Source organism: Mytilus galloprovincialis, chromosome 9 (genome assembly GCF_965363235.1).
Source record: "Mytilus galloprovincialis chromosome 9, xbMytGall1.hap1.1, whole genome shotgun sequence".
NCBI classification, from domain to species: Eukaryota; Metazoa; Mollusca; class Bivalvia; order Mytilida; family Mytilidae; genus Mytilus; species Mytilus galloprovincialis.
Genome location: NC_134846.1, coordinates 30,243,249 through 30,261,616, shown reverse-complemented (window position 1 = coordinate 30,261,616; position 18,368 = coordinate 30,243,249). Strand labels below are relative to the sequence as shown.

Below are 18,368 nucleotides of genomic sequence, written 5' to 3'. Positions count from 1 at the left end.
AAATGGGAAATTCCTTGGGTCTATTGTTTTATTTACAGATAATTTGACATGTTCTTATCAAGATGACGCATCCCTTGCGCGTAATTTCGTGGTAAATTTATCAAGTGCATGTTTTTAATTGATGTGAGTCATGGGACGTTAAAATAAATTTACATATCTGTATTATATATACAATATTGCGTCTATGACAAAAATATTTTTTGCTTTAGATGAGACTTAAACGTAAGCAAGGTCTAGGTTTACCTTGCAATAATAGTTTCGTGTTGATTTAAACATATTTCTGTTTCTGACATTGATTTAATATTGTTTTGTATACTAAATCTGTAGATATTGAAGGTTACATGCCATTATTCCGACGGCCCATTAGTCCGAGAAACAATAGTCCGATAACGCATTGCTCCGACAGCCCAATACTCCGACAACCCATAAGTCCGGCACTTATCAAGTTACGTACCAGGGTATCAGGGTAAAATAAAATTTCTCTGTCTGTATTATTACGTTTAGATATGTAATAACATATTTTAAGAAATAACTCCGGATACATAACATAAGGCTATTGAGGTAGTTCGAATACTTTCTCTATACTCAATTCGAAATCTGTATGTATAATATAACAGAAAAGAATATTTCATTTTCCAAATTCAAGAATCTTTAAAGAGCATATAAATCAAGAACAATCATTGATGGTACGAGCTACTGATGATACCTCCGCAAAAACATTTCGGTAGACAGGAAGTTTTTGAGTTGTGAATCTGAAAAAGCATCACAAAGTATATCTGACTTTTATAAACCTTGAAACCAAATTTCAGAAATCATTGTATTGTCGTTCCTGAGAAAAATGTGACGACAATTTTCAACTTTGGCTGTCATGTAATGAGTAATGAATTTGAAAACGCATCACACGATATAGACGACTCCTATAAACCTTTCACAAATCCTTGTAATGTAGTTCATGAAAAACATGCAACGAAAATATTTATGGGACGGACGGACAAACTGACGGTTGGACGGTTGGACTGACGGACAGACAGAGGTAAAACAGTATACCTCCACTTTTTTTCGAAGCGGCAGTCTAATGATTGGGTCAACATTAAGACATTACAATACTAATATGATATGATTATCTGTATATCACTATAAGCCTCAGTCACAATCGGAGCCAAGACAAAATAGATAAAAAAAAAAACACATTGATATCAAATAACAGTCAGTATCAAGACATGTACTACATAATTCAAAAGAACTAACAATGTAATCATCATTTCCCCCATAATAGTAAAGTTTCCTTGTGCTAACATCGAAATTTATCATATTTATATCTAACTTTTTAAAGTTCTTACATCTGCTAGAAATATGGTGAAAGAGTTCCTCCCTCAAATTATTATGAAGTGAGCATTGGATTGAAAAATGACGCTCATCCTCAATTTTATCAGCTGTACAATACAATTTTTTTTAGTATCTAGCATTTTCAATTCTTAATGTAATGGAAAAGCACCGATTCTGAATTAATATATGAACTACCTTTCTTAAAATCAATAATATCTAAATATGTCTTTCTTCTTGAAAACAGTCTTTAAATGAAAAATAAGTGTCAAGTTTCCAACAAAACACATAATGTACTAAGTTTTTAAAATTAGACAATTTGACAAAGACACAAGCGGGACAAGAATGTCACACATTATCTTAGATTTTTTACTAGTTTGTTATTGGCTTTTATACTGTACTCATTCTATTTGAACAGTCAAAATGCGTTGACTGTATATTTCTATGACATATACCTTCACTGACCCGTTATCACTTTTCCTTATGAATATTTAGATAGAAGTTGCCGAAATATTCATGTCCGTCATATTTGTTTTTCGTAATAAGTTTTGTTGTAAATCATTATTCCTGCATCTCCACCATCCATAATAAAAGAGACATATTTTTCTAGATTTTAAAATAAGCTCGGGGTATAAAATCGGTATCCCTACAAATATATTGAGTTTCATCTCTCAGACTATGTCTGATCGATCGTTATTGGAAGTGATGTGTACTGTCTCCGTATTTCGTGGATTCACATTCCCGAACATGTTACCGTATTCATAATTGGAATTGCTCATTTTTTCTGAGCACATATTTTGTCCTATTTGTCTTCTTATTTTTAAGGATCTGTGTATGTATTTGTCACTTTGTTTTTCTCATTTTGACTGACGCTACATTAGTCCATTATTTCTGCGACAAAATTAATTTAAATTAAACTCAGATAAGTGATACAAGGAGAGAAAGTGTTGCGACCAAAGAGGGCGGATAGTGTTATCCAACTCCGATATATTTATTTATGTAGTTAATAAGTCAACTTTATATTGGATGAGTTGAATACTTACTTTAATTAATCAGACCGAGAAGCACTGACTCAAATTTTTAATCTTATCTATTGAAAGAAAAACGGATACATCATAATGACTCGCAGCTATAATTAGCAATATCAAAATCAACCTTCAAATACAATTTACTGATTAATTTACGATTTACATGACCTGGTCCAAATAGGGTTGACTATTTCCAGTTATTGTTTAAGTACCAAGAAGTATCATCCACTTCCCTTTAAACTAGTCATAAGTGTGTGCAAGAAAATATATATGTTTATCCGTTATCTAGAACATTTACTAATTTAAAGTACACTACGTGTTTAACTACATGTATGCCTACTTTCAAAGTGGGATTGGCTGTCAACTTCATGTTGATCGATTTGACTTAAATTCCCATATTTGATTTATAACATACTAAAACGTACAATGTATCACCACGTTATAAAAATAAAAAACCTGCAATGCATGGGCTTGCTAATACGTATCATCGTTTCGTGAGTATTTTAGGCTAGACGCAATCTATTTAACCATAATGGTGACTCCAGAAGACATCCGACGGTTTAAAAAGCGGTATTTTCATGATAACTATAAATATAGATATATAAAGATAGCGAACTCGTTCAATTGAAAATTTCAAGGTCTGTTTTATTTCATATTATAGGTTAACCTTATATGGTAATCTTCGTTTTTACCTGTATAAGAAGGATTTACATTTGTTTCAATTTCGATGTTGACATTAAATTCCTTTTAACAACTGCGCACGCATCATTCATGCAAACTTCATCTCCAGCTAATGGGTTATATTAATATGGGACTTTGAGTCAAATCGATCAACATGAAGTTGACAGCCAATCCCACTTTGAAAGTAGGCATACATGTAGTTAAACACGCAGTGTACTTTAAATTAGTAAATGTTTCAAATATAACATGAGTTGTGTTTCCAACCCATATGGCAGACAGTATAAAAATTAAAACTATTTTTCCGAACTCAAGTCACGCATTAAAAAAGTCTATTTAAGTATTCTTCACTATTGTCCGAGGTCGATATCTTTGAAAAAACTATGTAAAACAAAAAGCTCCTTCATGTTTAGATGCCCTTTTGGATACGTTTCAGAACATTATTTTCCGTGTTCTCAAATGACAAAACCCCGTTTACGGCTATATTAGAAACTTTGTCAAGCTTCATTACTTTGGTAATCAGAGCAAACGTTAAAAATCATGGCGCCTAAATAAACCATTAATTTAAATCTATGTTGAAAGAATTCATTTTGGGGCTAAACGAATGTTTATGATATAAAAAAGAAGATAATTATGGTATGATTTCAAATACGACAACTCTCAAATGACCAAACAACAACTATTGGTTACCTCGCGGCCTTCAACAATGAGCACAGCCCATGTCGTATAGTTAGATAAAAAAGGCTTAAAATGGCAAATGTAAACAAAATACGGCATAATGTATGTACAAAATAATGAATGAAAAACAAATGTGTTACACAGCAAACAACAACCATTTAATAATAGACTCCTGACTTGGGAAAGTCAAATACATAATAAGAGGGATCACAACTAATTATACATCATGTATATATGAATAAAACATCAATCGGTACACATCCAATATCCTATGGATGTAGTGTAAAGACGTCATTAACAGTAACAATTTGTAAGTTGTTTTGAATTCTAAAGAATGATACTGTAGATACCATGATACAGATATACCATGATACCGAGATACCATGATACCGAGATACCATGATACAGATATACCATGATACCGAGATACCATGATACCGAGATACCATGATACAGAGATACCATGATGCAGGGATACCATGATACAGAGATACCATAATGCAGAGATACCATGATACAGATATACCATGATACAGATATACCATGATACAGAGATACCATTATACATAGAAACCATGATACAGAGATTCCAAGATGAAGAGATACCATGATACAGATATTCAATGATACCATAATGCAGAGATACTATGATACAGAGATACCATGATACAGATATACCATGATACAGAGATACCATTATACCGAGATACCATGATACAGAGATACCAAGATACAGAGATACCATTATACCGAGATATTCCATGATACAGAGATACCATGATACAGAGATACCATGATATAGATGATAAATGTAACTTCGCAAGTAATCAGTATCCCAGAATCCCTGTATCAGAGCTATTAGCCAAGAATATTGCCAGCACTTCGGTAATGTCATGAAAATATTGATATATTGTAACGTAAATTTTATGCTATAAAATATTTTAAACAATTCTACTATAAGATATCAACCTTGCTAATGCATCGTTCTGATTCCTTGGCTACATTTCTGTGTCCCTTATGGTTTAGAAGCTCTACATTTGGACCCCGAAGAGACATTAAGCACTGAAGAGACTTCAACTGTCGAATGCACATTAAGTGCAGCAGAATAAGCACAGTTGAAGTTATTCCAGATTTTGTTTGAATTAACTTTTATAAATACTACTTAATGATAAGATGCTTTTTCACAATTATAATGAATATTGACAAGACTCGATAATGTGGTTTTAAAATTGGTCATACATAAATGAAGTTTAAACATCGTACTTGCTTAAACAATGCACAGCAAAGACACACGACGACACAGCCAAAACAGCAAGCAGCAAAATCGGAGGACTTTGGTACCTTTAAAAATAATGTATAATGAATTTTTAAAACGACTCATTTGTTCTGTATGTGCATGTCTCAAGACAGAATCGTGTTATTCAGTGCTTGTCATTTATTGCTGTATATCCTATTCTTTAAACGGATATTGGTTTATATATTAATCAAGGTGTCAGTATTTAAGTTTGAATTGTTTTACATTTGTAAATCTTATATCTGACGATGCGATTTTTTCACCTAGCAGTGATTTAGACGCGATTTTGTTCTTTATAGGAGATTTTATATAGATTAGACCGTTGGTTTTTCCGTTTTGAATAGTTGTACACTAGTAATTTTGGGGCCCTTTATCGCTTGCTGTTCGGTGTGAGCCAGGGCTCCATGTGGAAGACCGTACCTTGACTTATAATGGTTTACTTTTATAAATTGTTATTTGGATGGAGAATTGTCTCATTGGCACTCATACCACATCTTCCTATATCTATGTTTTTTGAGTTGTTGCATTCAATTTTAATTTTTAATTTTGAATCTTTGAGATGCTGGTTTAAAAGATACTTGATGAAGATACTTGATGAAGATACTTGATGAAGATACTTGATGAAACCTTGATTAGTTTGATATTTCTCCTTTTACTTGAACAAATAAAGAACATCAATTAAAGTATATGTAAATTTTCGGAATGAGTAATCAATAAGGAACTTCCTATCTTCGCGAACAAAACGTAAAATTACAAACAATACCAAACTCAAGGAAAAATGTAAAACTTAAAGTCCCTTATCAACTGGCTAAATTCAAAGCTCCAACACATCAAACGAAAAGAAAACAACTGTCATATTCCTTACTTAATACAGGCATTTCCATATGTAGAAAATAGTAAATTAAATCAAGTTTGATTGCTAGTGAAACCCCTTGCTTGCATGATAGTGGTATACGATTCCATTATATTAGCAATATTATCAACAAAACAAATGTATACGTACATAATAGGTAAAAATCTCAGAAATAAGAATACGACAATCAAACTTTGTGTTATAGTAATCATTATCACTATCAAAAAAACCAAATATGTCAACAAAGCAAAACAAAATGGCATATACACAAAGCCCATGGACAAACATGAATGACAAGAATTCAAAAATACACATGTCTATATATGGCCTTTATGTTTAAACTATGTTCATCTTTCTATGAATCAATCAATTTATGTATCTATGTATATACATAAAATTACATATCTATATAACTATTGATCTATTTATCTATTGTTCATGTTTATTTCTTTCTCTATATGAAAAAAATATTATCTTTTTTTATTTAAAATTCGAACTGTTCTTGTGTAACATCTCTACTCTCCAATATCTGGAGAAGAACATTAACTTTTGGTATGTTATGAACTCCGAATACTGGACAAAGTACTTTGTTTGAGGCAACATTTTCAAACGAAATAACAGTTTTTTGAGTATTTGAAATTTTCAAAGTAAACTTATTTTTCTGCCTGTCTATAAGTAACTCAAAGGTACCATTTTTCTGCAAACCTACACTGTTCCCACTGAAGAAATCATTAGTATGTAGTGTTCTAAGATGTTTTGCTCTCAAACAAATGTTGTTTGAAGAACCACATCTGGCAAGTGCAAATGACCAACCCTTTTGCTGTACATTTCCAACAAAATCAGATCGATCAACCTCGTCCCTCTGTGAAAGACCTACTTCTAAAATAAGATTAGTGGCCGACAAAACAGTTTTCAAAGTATAGCTATAGAAAACACGGTAATATATTTTCTTTCCATTTCCGAAACACTGGTCTGCAATGACTCCACTATATGTTTGTAGTGCGCCTCTACCAGGAGACCCTTTGGGCGTTTGACTTGACCACTGGTTGCTCAGAATTGTATTGTCTCTTGATAAATACCGTTTCGCATTTAGAGTAGATGGGTCGAAAGTCATATCCAGTAATACTCTTCTACCTAGGATAGAAAATATACATTTTCAAATTAGTGTTGTTATCTCTTAAACATTCATATCTCATTATTAAAACATTTTGTAAAAGGCCTTAATTCTATAATAATATATGAAATGTTTTTTTCCATTATCACTTCTTCAGATGTTGTTTCGCATCAGAAAAATATTTATGATTTTACTGAAAGAGAGAAAGGTAATTTGAAAAAAAATAAATACCACTGTTGATTCTTATTAACTTTAATGCCACAGATTCAAACAATAAAAGATAACAATGCATCGACGCTGAAAAAAACAACCACTATGCTATGCTTTAGGTTTTACTACAAAATCTTGAGTAATTATCCTCGAAATAATATAAATTCAGCAGCGATTGTTTATTGTCATGTTGGCTATCAACGACAAAGTCAGCAGTCAGACATGTCTTCCTTTACAACTAGTACCTGAGTTTATTCCGGATCATTTTTAGAAAAGTAGGTGACATGAAAAGTATACGAGAGAAAAATATTAGAGTAGACAAATTTACGGATTTTGTCTTTACTTTCCAAGGATCAAACCTCTTTACCTCAAAATGAGCAAGCTATAGCGAGCTGTTGGTGCCAGCTACGGATACGAAACGAAAGCATTGTGTATTTGCTTGAAAATATATAAAATATTATTTGAAATGACAGCCGAAATATACCAAAAAGTCATTCAACTGTTTCGTGATATTATGTCAAAAAACTATTTAGCATACTTAAAAACATATATATCAGTAACATTAAAGGAGATATAAAACGGATGTAGAGAAGTCATATTACTACCGGTACTATTTGTATTATGTTTGTTTAACGAGTAAAAGTTTGTTGTGACGACTGATCGAACAAATTGCTGTTCGAGGCTATATTTCTGTTCGGCTTTTCATGATAGTGTATAAACATGATAAAGTAATAAATCACCAAACGATTCTGTATACCAATAGTCTTGCCCTTCTTACTCATGTTTTTCATAGCTATATGTATATCTTTTAAATTTAAATTATGAATAATTAAAAAAATGTTATCAACATGTACCTTTGCAAGGGTTATTAGTGCATGTTCTTGTATCGTTATTAGCTTTATCATTACATGTTCCAGTTTGTTGTCTTTCTCTATATTGTGTACCATTTCCACATGAAAAACTGCATTCTGACCAGGAAGACCACGTGTCCCACTCACATACCGATATGTTCTTATACACTACAATTATACACGTATCTCATGATATAAAGGCTCATATTTACATATTTATAATTGATTAATATTACAATGAACATTTTAATCAAGAAATTGTAGTAAATATATTTTGATTTAAAATAGTTGTTTTCTTTCTAATCTATGACACATAAAAAATTAACAGGATACTAGTATATATATATAGACCTATTGAATATTAAAGATCAATATCGTAGATGTTGGCTTTTCCAGTCATCATCAATGAGTTCCATCATTTGAATCGTGTACATTTGGCGCTAAGTGCCATTGATTTGTAGTTATATGATATTTGACTGTTTTTGACTTTTGATATCCTATAAACATATGAGCATATAAATAAGCTGATGACAAAACTTCGTATTTGTCGAACTACTTAAGACTTTCTACCTTGGCAAAATTTTCCTGAACAGATGTGTAAGACTTTTCATGTTAACATAGAAAATGATGTGTTTTAACTTTGCCACATATTCATGTAACTCTTTTTATCACACAAAATTCGGTTTTCATGTTTATTTTTATACAACATCTGACAATGTTGAACAACCTGTAGCGTGAAGAAAAGCCTGTGGTGATCCACACATGTTATGATATTTTTTCAAAATAGCATAATATAAATTATATTCTGACAAATTATTAAAAAAATTAATGAATTTTAATTAGACACCCATCTACCTTAAATATAATTTACATATTTTTGAGAGAAATTATTTTTACTCAAGTGAAATATTGAGCGGTAATTAACAAATAGAATAAATACCTTGTGCCTGAATGTTGTACTTTTCAACATCTTTAGACATGTTCGAATTAGTATTCAGCAACATAAACACAGCCACACTAGCTATGGCACCTCCCAAAAGGAAACCAATTACGAAACACACACATCTCTTTCCTCGCTGACCTACGATATTTGTTTTCTTTTTATCACTGATAGGTAACAGTTTATTTGGTCCTGTGTTTTGGGTTAAGTTTAGTTGTTTTCCATCTGCAATCTCATATATGTTAGAGCTGCGAGAATTCTGTTTTTGTAATTCGCTATAATGATCATCTTGTTTAATCTCTGCCGTGGTAGCGTAACAATAAGTATTTTGATTATAGCATAATCTGGATTTCGGCGCGGAATTCACAAAATGTTTAGATACATATGCTGCGTCTGTATGTGTCGAATCGTAAATATTTTGGTTATTACCACGTTGATTAGTAAATCTTTCATACGTTTGATTGTGCTCCAAATTACAATCCCTTTGTTCTCTGTTTCCACTGAGCTTGTTTTGATGATTTTTTCCAGAATTTTGAACGTTTAGCAAGGTATCATACCTGCCATTCGATATTGGCAAGTGTATTGGTTTTAAAGGCTCATACGTGTGGTTTTCATCCACAACAGTTTTTGGTGAACACAGATTATTTCTATCATGATTAGAATGGAATGTTGCCATCACATATACGTTTCCCTTCAAACTTTGATTTGCTAATAATATATTTTTGATATTAAAAAAACATATTAATTCAAATGACACTTAGAACACATTAACTAAGTATTTTCTCTTTAAACAGGAAGATTCACTCATCACAAAGGAAAACAAATAGAAATCTAGTAAGTAGTTTTCTATTTAAATACGACAATTCATTTTATATAGGATATATACAGATAACGTGACACAATCCTGTTGTTGAACAATGAAAGTCCAAAGTGATTCCAGATTATATATAGAATAAAATAGAATATTTTTATTCAACAAATTAGGGACCCAGGAGGGTACACACATAATCATTATAAACAATAGCATATGCGATACACAAACAATAGATATGTAACATGTGTAATAAAAATAAACATATATACTACAGGCAATACATACAACAAAATAGCAAGATATGATAATTCAATTAATACTGTGTTGACATTGACTCAAGTGCAACAGGTTTGTGTATTTTCACTATAAAAAGATAAACAAGAGGCAGTTTGTGCGGGGAAATCTCAATATAAAAAAAAACACAAAAAAAAACCAATAAACTCCCATATAACCATACAACTTCATTATGATTTCCATGAGCATATTGAAAAAAAAAACCGAAAACAATCCAAGAATTGACGAAAATATTGTTACACGACTGCTTGTCTTGAATATTTGTAAAAAGGAAACATATTCGTTTTCTACCAATTATTTACTTGAAATAGAATAGGATCATATTGATATCAATCTTACTGAAAAAAAATCATGAAACATTTTGATAAACAATAAAGTTATAAACTTGTGGCGTGAAAAGCCATCACTTTCATTATAAGATATATATTAAACATGTTAAAGATATATTAACAGAGTCATTACAAAAAGTACTTTCGGCTTTTTGTCGTAGCACTACAACATAAAGAACCTATTGTTTGAACTTTTCCTCTCTTGATCAGACTGATATGCATACGATTATGGGTATGTCTTCACCCGAACGGCGCGTGGTGCTTGGCTTGTATTAAAAGAATTAGAATGTTTTTTTAGTTGTGACAAGCTATAGTATGAAAATCAACTATAAAGTATATTTCAATTATTATTTTTAAGATCTGAATATCATTCAAAAATAGGTTTGAATATTTCCAATAGGAGGACACGTCATTATTACTGAAAAGTACGTACTTTCTCTCTTTATATTAAAGGGTCAATGTGATAACTATCATTACATAAAGTATGCATAAACAAATGCTTGTTCGATGGGTTTTCTTATTTTATTGAAATAACTTTATGTTCCTCAATCTCACAATCGTAGAAGCGCATTTAAAATGGATACAGTTCACTGGAAAGATGTACCGCTAGCACCCACCATATACATGTAACTGTAGACATGCAATTTCAAGAAGTTAATTTTTGTTGCTCTTTTTGACATATTCAAACATATAATCTGCATCAGTCTAAATAAAAAGGACAATTCAATGATTAAATAAGATTGATAAGGATTTAAAAAGTAAAATCACAAATATCTTGAATTCCGAGGAAAATTCAAAATTGAAAGTTTCGTATTAAATGGTAAAATCCAAAGCTCAAACACATAAAACGAATGGATACCAACTGTCATATTCCTGACTTGGAACAGAGCACCTGCAAAGGAAGATGCCAATGTGTCACTTCCGATTTTAATCTTTCAAAGTACTCTTTCAAAAACAATACTGCAAATTAGATTATTCGTAGAATTTGTCCTCAATTTTATTAAGCATTTGAGTTTCCGTTTATCTTATGTTCCTTTTTCTGTTTGAAATCAAGTATCAAGGTTCAGTCATTTTGCTTAAAATAAGATATATTTATGTAACTAGAAAATCCTCTCAGCTAAATGCAAAGGTTGGTAATAAAAACCCATTGTATGTATTTATAGATTTCAAGTGGAATTTTATGGTTTGTTACATATTTTGAATACTACTTCAAACGATATACCACTTATTGTTAAGTTTGTTAACAGCTAACTGGTACAGTAATATGATCTATGGGCTGGACCTGCTTATCTTTTACAAAATTGATTAAGCAAAATATAAAAACAAAATATTTAAAATATGTAAGCATCTATTTTAAAATGGCGTCTTAAGATTAATTTATTCTCCATACAGTATATGTAAGCCTTTACCATGAGTATATACTGTGTCAACTACAACTGACATACATGAGCTTTCCCGCTTAAAGACTTTGTTATGTTTTCATTTTGTTTTGGGGTTTTGAAAAGAAATCGACAGTGCGTGTGCAAATTTGAAGATATGTTGGAATAGTTCCATCCACTTTATATTACGGTAGCGAGACAATGTGTGATTGAAGATAAAAACAAATTTATACAGTTTTTCATTCATTGTATAGATAAATTGATAAAAAGAGTATACAAATTTATTTAAATGATCCATTTGATCAATTTAAAACTGAACTTCTTTACTTTACGTGTGTTATTTTCATTATTGGATGTTGGTATGAAATATCAATATTTAATGAAAAAATTGCAGTACCATGCAATACATCAAGTTAAATATGAACTGCAACTTTGTCTTATTGTTCATCTTTTGAAAACTACTCTTATTTGTTTACTAGTGTTATTCTGTATTTGATTACCTACAAAAAAGTCTCATTAGACTTTGATATATTTTGCATTTTCGCTTTTAACAATGCTAAAGGGTATTTTCATTATTGATGATAAACCGATAACAATGATAAAAATACTGGTCAATACTAGTTCTCTGTATCCATCAACTCGAGTTGTGTATGGATATATACCTAATTGTAGAATCTTTCTGACAACAAACATTGACAATAAAAATATGAAGAAAGTTTTAATGTCAAGCTATTTATTGTTTAGGTACTACGTCAATAGAGATGACATTTTTGAATACTTTCACTTATTTGTCATATTTCTTTTGTTTTTTGTTTGTTAGAAGTTCATATCACTTAAATGAATGACACATACTGATTCAATAACTTTTTGTATAGTTCTTTAGAAATATTTGACCTAAATTGTTTCTTCTAGCATGGTAAGCATTATATATGCATTTAGATACATTTTGAGGTGATTATGTTCAGGCATTATTCATTATCTATTTATTCTAAAACCAATCCATTTATGCATCGAGTTAATAGTTAATTCATGTTTTCTATAATGTGAAAACATTTTTAAGGCATACTAGATTTTTACCTGAAAATAATAATAACAGCATTAAGCATCTACTTAGGTGATGTTTTGGTATAAGTGTCAAATGTTCGGATTCCTCTGTATTTGTCCATACGATACAAGGTAAACTATTTTGCCCCATAACACTAATAATTTATCTGTTAACATAAGACTTAATAACTCATAACAAGTCATTTGACAAAATTTAGGCAGATTCTTAATTTTCTTTCTTTTGATTTGAGACCAAAATAATATCAATGCAAATACAAGGAAAAAGTCAGAGTCAGCCTTTTCACGCCATATTTTATAAACCAAATATCTCAAAAAGGAGATCCAAGACCTATCAATATTGTTTGCTTATTTTGATCCTTAACTAATATTCTTCCATCTTTAAGTATCAATTTTGTATTCTTGATTAATCAAATTTTACCTGAAATCACCTAAGTACATCCTTAAACATGTTAAACGGACTTAAATTTTGGAAGTGTTATTCTCCTTTATTAAATGCTACTTGCTCTTTAAATTGATGTAAAGTAAAAACAAAACATGTGTTAATATAAATGTACACAAAACGTTTAGAACATTTAACATAACAATAACACTTGAGACAGGACGCAATTTTTAACTGACTTACGTAAAAGAAGAATAGACACAACATAGATAAAATATTAGAGAATGTAAAGGTGGTTGATCATAAAGTTTCGACGTATTCACAGAATATATAGTAGTTAAAGCATGATGTAATGCCTATTGTACACAACAAACTTTAACAATGACATATCATACTACTGTTTGACCAAACAAATAACTAATTTGACATAGCACAGAGATGCCGTGTCATGAAATACAAACATTTGCACATAACATAAAGAAGAAACGACAGGACGTAAAGACAAAGCGACAGAACACATTAAATATTTACACTATAAGACAGTTCCGGCGTTCCATAAAAATCGTCTATAAAATATAATTTGTGCGGGGAAATCTCAATAACTAGAGGCTCTAAAGAGCCTGTGTCGCTCACCTTGGTCTATGTGAACATTAAACAATGGACACAGATGGATTCATGACAAAATTGTGTTTTGGTGATGGTGATGTGTTTGTAGATCTTACTTTACTAAACATTCTTGCTGCTTACAATTATCTCTATCTATAACAGTACTTTCTGTGGAAAATGTTATTGAAAATCTTCAAATTTTAAGAAAATTGTTAAAATTTGACTATGAAAGGCAATAACTCCTTAGGGGGTCAATTGACTATTTTGGTCATACTGACTTATTTTTAGTTCTTACTTTGCTGTACATTATTGCTGTTTACAGTTTATCTCTATCTATAATAATATTCAAGATAATAACAAAAAAACAGCAAAATTTCCTCAAAATTACCAATTCAGGGGCAGCAACCTAACAACCGATTATCCGATTCATCTGAAAATTCCAGGGCAGAAAAATCGTGACCTGATCAACAATTTTACTTCCTGTCAGATTTGCTCTTAATGCTTTGGTTTTTGAGTTATAAGCCAAAAACTGCATTTTACCCCTATGTTCTATTTTTAGCCATGGCGGCTATCTTGGTTGATTGGGCGGGTCACCGGACACATTTTTTGAACTAGATACCCCAATGATGATTATGGCCAAGTTTGGTTAAATTTGGCCCAGTAGTTTCAGAGGAGAAGATTTTTGTAAAAGTTAACGCAGGACGACGACGACGGACGACGACGGACGACGACGGACGCCGGACGCCAAGTGATGAGAAAAGCTCACTTGGCCTTTCGGCCAAGTGAGCTAAAAATTATTAAAAATAAAAAAAAATCCCATATAACCATACAACCTCATTATGATTTCCATGGGCTTATTGAAAAAAACACTCGAAGAACTTATTTTGGGAATTTAAGAAAATATTGTTACACGACTGCTTGTCTTGAATATTCGTAAAAAGGAAAGATGTTCGTTTTCTACCAATTTTGTTAACTTGAAATATAATAGAAGCCTATCACACGTAAATTATCAGATATATAAAATATTAACTGAGTCATTTATAATACTTTGAAAAAAGTACGTTCTACTTCTTTTCGTAGCAATACATCATTACTGAACATGTTGTTTAAATTAACATTTCGTCTATTTATCAGACTGATATATGAGGAATAACTGTACATGTATGTATTCACCCATGGTGCTTTGTTTTTATTCAAAGAATAAGAATGTTTTAAGTTGTAATCAACTATAAAATATATAATTCAATAATGATTTCATGATCTAAATATCATTCAAAAATAAGTTTGAATATTTCCAATAGTAGTTGGGAGGCTTAGTACCGAAATTTGAGCAAATCATGTAGGAGGAAACGTCATCATTACTAAAAAGTACATACTTTCTCTCTTTTTTAATTAAAGGGTCGATGTTATAATTATCATTACAGAAACTATGCATAAACAAATGCTTGTTTGAAGGGTTTTCTTGTCATATTTGAATAACTTTAAGTTTCTCAAGTTCACAAGCACAGAAACGCATTTTAAATGGATACAGTTCAGTGTAAAATATATACCGTTTTTACCTATATATATACATGTAACTGAAGGTATGCAATTTCAAGAAGTTATTTTTTTTTGTTGCTTTATATGATATATTCAAACATACAAGCTGCATAAGTCTAAACAAAAAGGAGAATCCAATGTTTAAAAAAAAAAATTAAAATCACAAAAATACTGAACTCCAAGGAAAATTCAAAACGGAAAGTTCCTAATCAAATGGTAAAACCCAAAGCTCCAACACATAAAACGAATGGATACCAACTGTCATATTCCTGACTTAGTATGGAGCACCTGCTAAGAAGGATATCACTGTGTCACTTCCGATTTTAATAAGTATTATTTCAAAAAAAATACTTCGAATTATATTTTTCGTAGAATATGTCCTCAATTGTATAAAGCACATGAGTTTCCGTTTATCTTATTTTCCTTTTTCTGTTTGAAATCAAGTATCAAGGTCCAGTCATATTGCTTAAAATTAGATTTATTGACGTAACAAGAAAATCCTCACAGCTAAGTGTGATAGAGGAAATTCAAGCCCACGGTATGTATTTATAGATTTCAAGTGAAATTTTATAATTTGATACATCCTTGGAGTACGTAAACATCTTCAAACAATAGATATACCACTTATTGCTTTCAAGTATGTTAACTTCTAAATGGTACAATACTATCATCTATAAGGGGTGAGATCTCACAAAACATGTTTAAACCCTCAGCATTTTTGAAGTTAAGTTTACATATTTATTTATAACGGATTGGGAATTATATTAATCCCTCTCTACATTTTTGAAGCTCTCACAAGTCGTCAGAAGCCTCTACCCTTTGTTAGTCTCTTATATAGATATAGGAGGATGTGGTATGAGTGTCACTAAGACAACTCTTCATCAAAATAACAATTTATAAAAGTAAACTATTATAGGTCAAGCTACGGCCTTCAACACGGAGCCTTGGCTCACACCGAACATCAAGTTATAAAGGGCCTCAACAATTAGTAATGTAAAACCGTTCAAACGGGAAAACCAACGGTCTAATCTATATAAAAAAGAATAGTCGGGTTGTTATCTCTTTGACATATTCCCATTTACTTATTTTTTTACAAAATTGGTTATTCAAAATAAAAAAAAAAAAAACAGAAATATGAACAGATGAAATATGTAAAGAATTTTTCAAAATTTGGTGTCTCATAATTTATTTATTCTACATACAGTATGTGTATGCTTTTAGCATAAATATGGTCGGCCAACTACAACTTAATTACATAACTGAGCATTGACGCTTAATGCGGGGTTCACACATTGCCGATTATTGCTCCCGTTAGAGATCAGACAGCGATACGACACGAAAAGTGAAAAAGTGGGATTATTATCCTCAATTATCTGTCCTATCATTGTCTGACCGCAGTCGTTTTAGTTTGTAACAGATTCCTACGGGTCGGGAAGGGTCCGAATAGATCGCCGAAGCACCCCGACAGGTGCGTCCCGTAACATTCGGGGAAACTCAGCCGATTTTGTCTAGTCGGACTACAATTGTGCCTATGTCGTGACAGATTCTACTGTATCGGATCAAAATCCTAACAATGTTCTGTGTATTCTGGATGGTGTCCTGTGGAACGGGAATGATCTGGAGAAATTTTTCATTGCTGTTTTTCTGCCGATTTAGTCCAGATTGCATCCAGATCTTTTCGATTGTGAACCGTTTTTGCGAAAAATAATTAACATGTCAGGAAATGGATAAATCGTCTAAGAATACTGGAAACTGATAAGAATGATGAGTTACTGGTTAGCATAAATTATCTTTATCAATCAACCCTAGTTGTACAAGGATTGTCACCTATTTTGTAGAAACGTTCTGACAACCAACATTGACAATAAATATATAAAGAAAGTATGTTATTTCACGCTATATTTTTTAATAGAGGGCAATAGAGATGACATTTTTTTAAAAAGATTAATGTGGAGCTTTTCTGCATACAGTCATATATATTATATTTCATGTGTATTAGCAGTTCATATCATTTAAAAAAAGTCAGACAAGATCCTGCTTTGTTTCAAAAAAAAAAAGTAACAATGAATGCTTTACACTTTTTGAGTGCATATGTACAAATGCATTGCAATTTGTCAATTTATTTGGAAATTTTTTTGACATGGTGTCTAACAATGAGTATAGATGAGGAACTAATGCAATTTATCGTTGTTATTTCCACGATTATTATAGCCCGGAAGTAGCCAACTTGGATCTAATGAACGAGGAAAATATGTGCAATATATAATGTATACACCTGAACATTTAGTTGCAACGCAAACTTAATTAAAACAGAATAAGACTACAAATGTATATATCGATCGTAAAATAGAGCAGTCAAACTGTGTTAACCATTTATTTTATTCAAATTGAAAGTCTGAAAATTGCATTGGTGATGGCACTGTGACGTCATTAACATAGCAAAATATGTATTTGCCAAACTTTGTCTTTCTATGCGGGATTCTTTTAAGTTATAGTTATAGTTAAAAAAAAAATAATAGCAAACCCGTTGGATACAACGTATCGAGAGAAAAAGATTATATCCTGGCATATGTAAACATGCTAAACTTGATATAAAGAGTTATTACATACAAACATACAAAAGTTTAGGTTGTAATCAACATTATCCATACATAAAACAAAACAACATAATTTTCTTTTTTTTTGTAATGTAGTTTGTATCATTGGGTTATACTGATTTCAGATTTGTGTTGGTAAATGGGACATAATCCAATTTTGAAAATCCTCAATCGTCAATAAAACATGTATTTTACGCCTTAAAGTTATGTATCGAGTTCATAATGTGTCCGTTGCAAATCTGAAATTCTATATTTTGCGTTCCATTTTTTATCAAAATTCAGAACTAGTACATTGCAATACGCGTGGACATAATTTTGAAATGGTATTTAACAAAGAGTGTAACGGTATTGTGGGCTTTACTTTATACAAAAGACACGAATATTATAATGTTTAAAG

At 31.2% G+C, this 18,368-nt stretch overlaps 1 long non-coding RNA gene across 1 annotated transcript; it reads right to left on the bottom strand.

Moving 5' to 3' along the window:
• Positions 1-6,200: 6,200 nt before the first annotated feature.
• On the bottom strand, positions 6,201-9,531 carry LOC143044776 (uncharacterized). Its single transcript, XR_012968773.1, has 3 exons — positions 8,970-9,531; positions 8,033-8,197; positions 6,201-6,988 (listed from the first exon to the last, which is right to left on the bottom strand). It is a non-coding gene; the product is annotated as an uncharacterized LOC143044776 (long non-coding RNA).
• Positions 9,532-18,368: the final 8,837 nt, after the last annotated feature.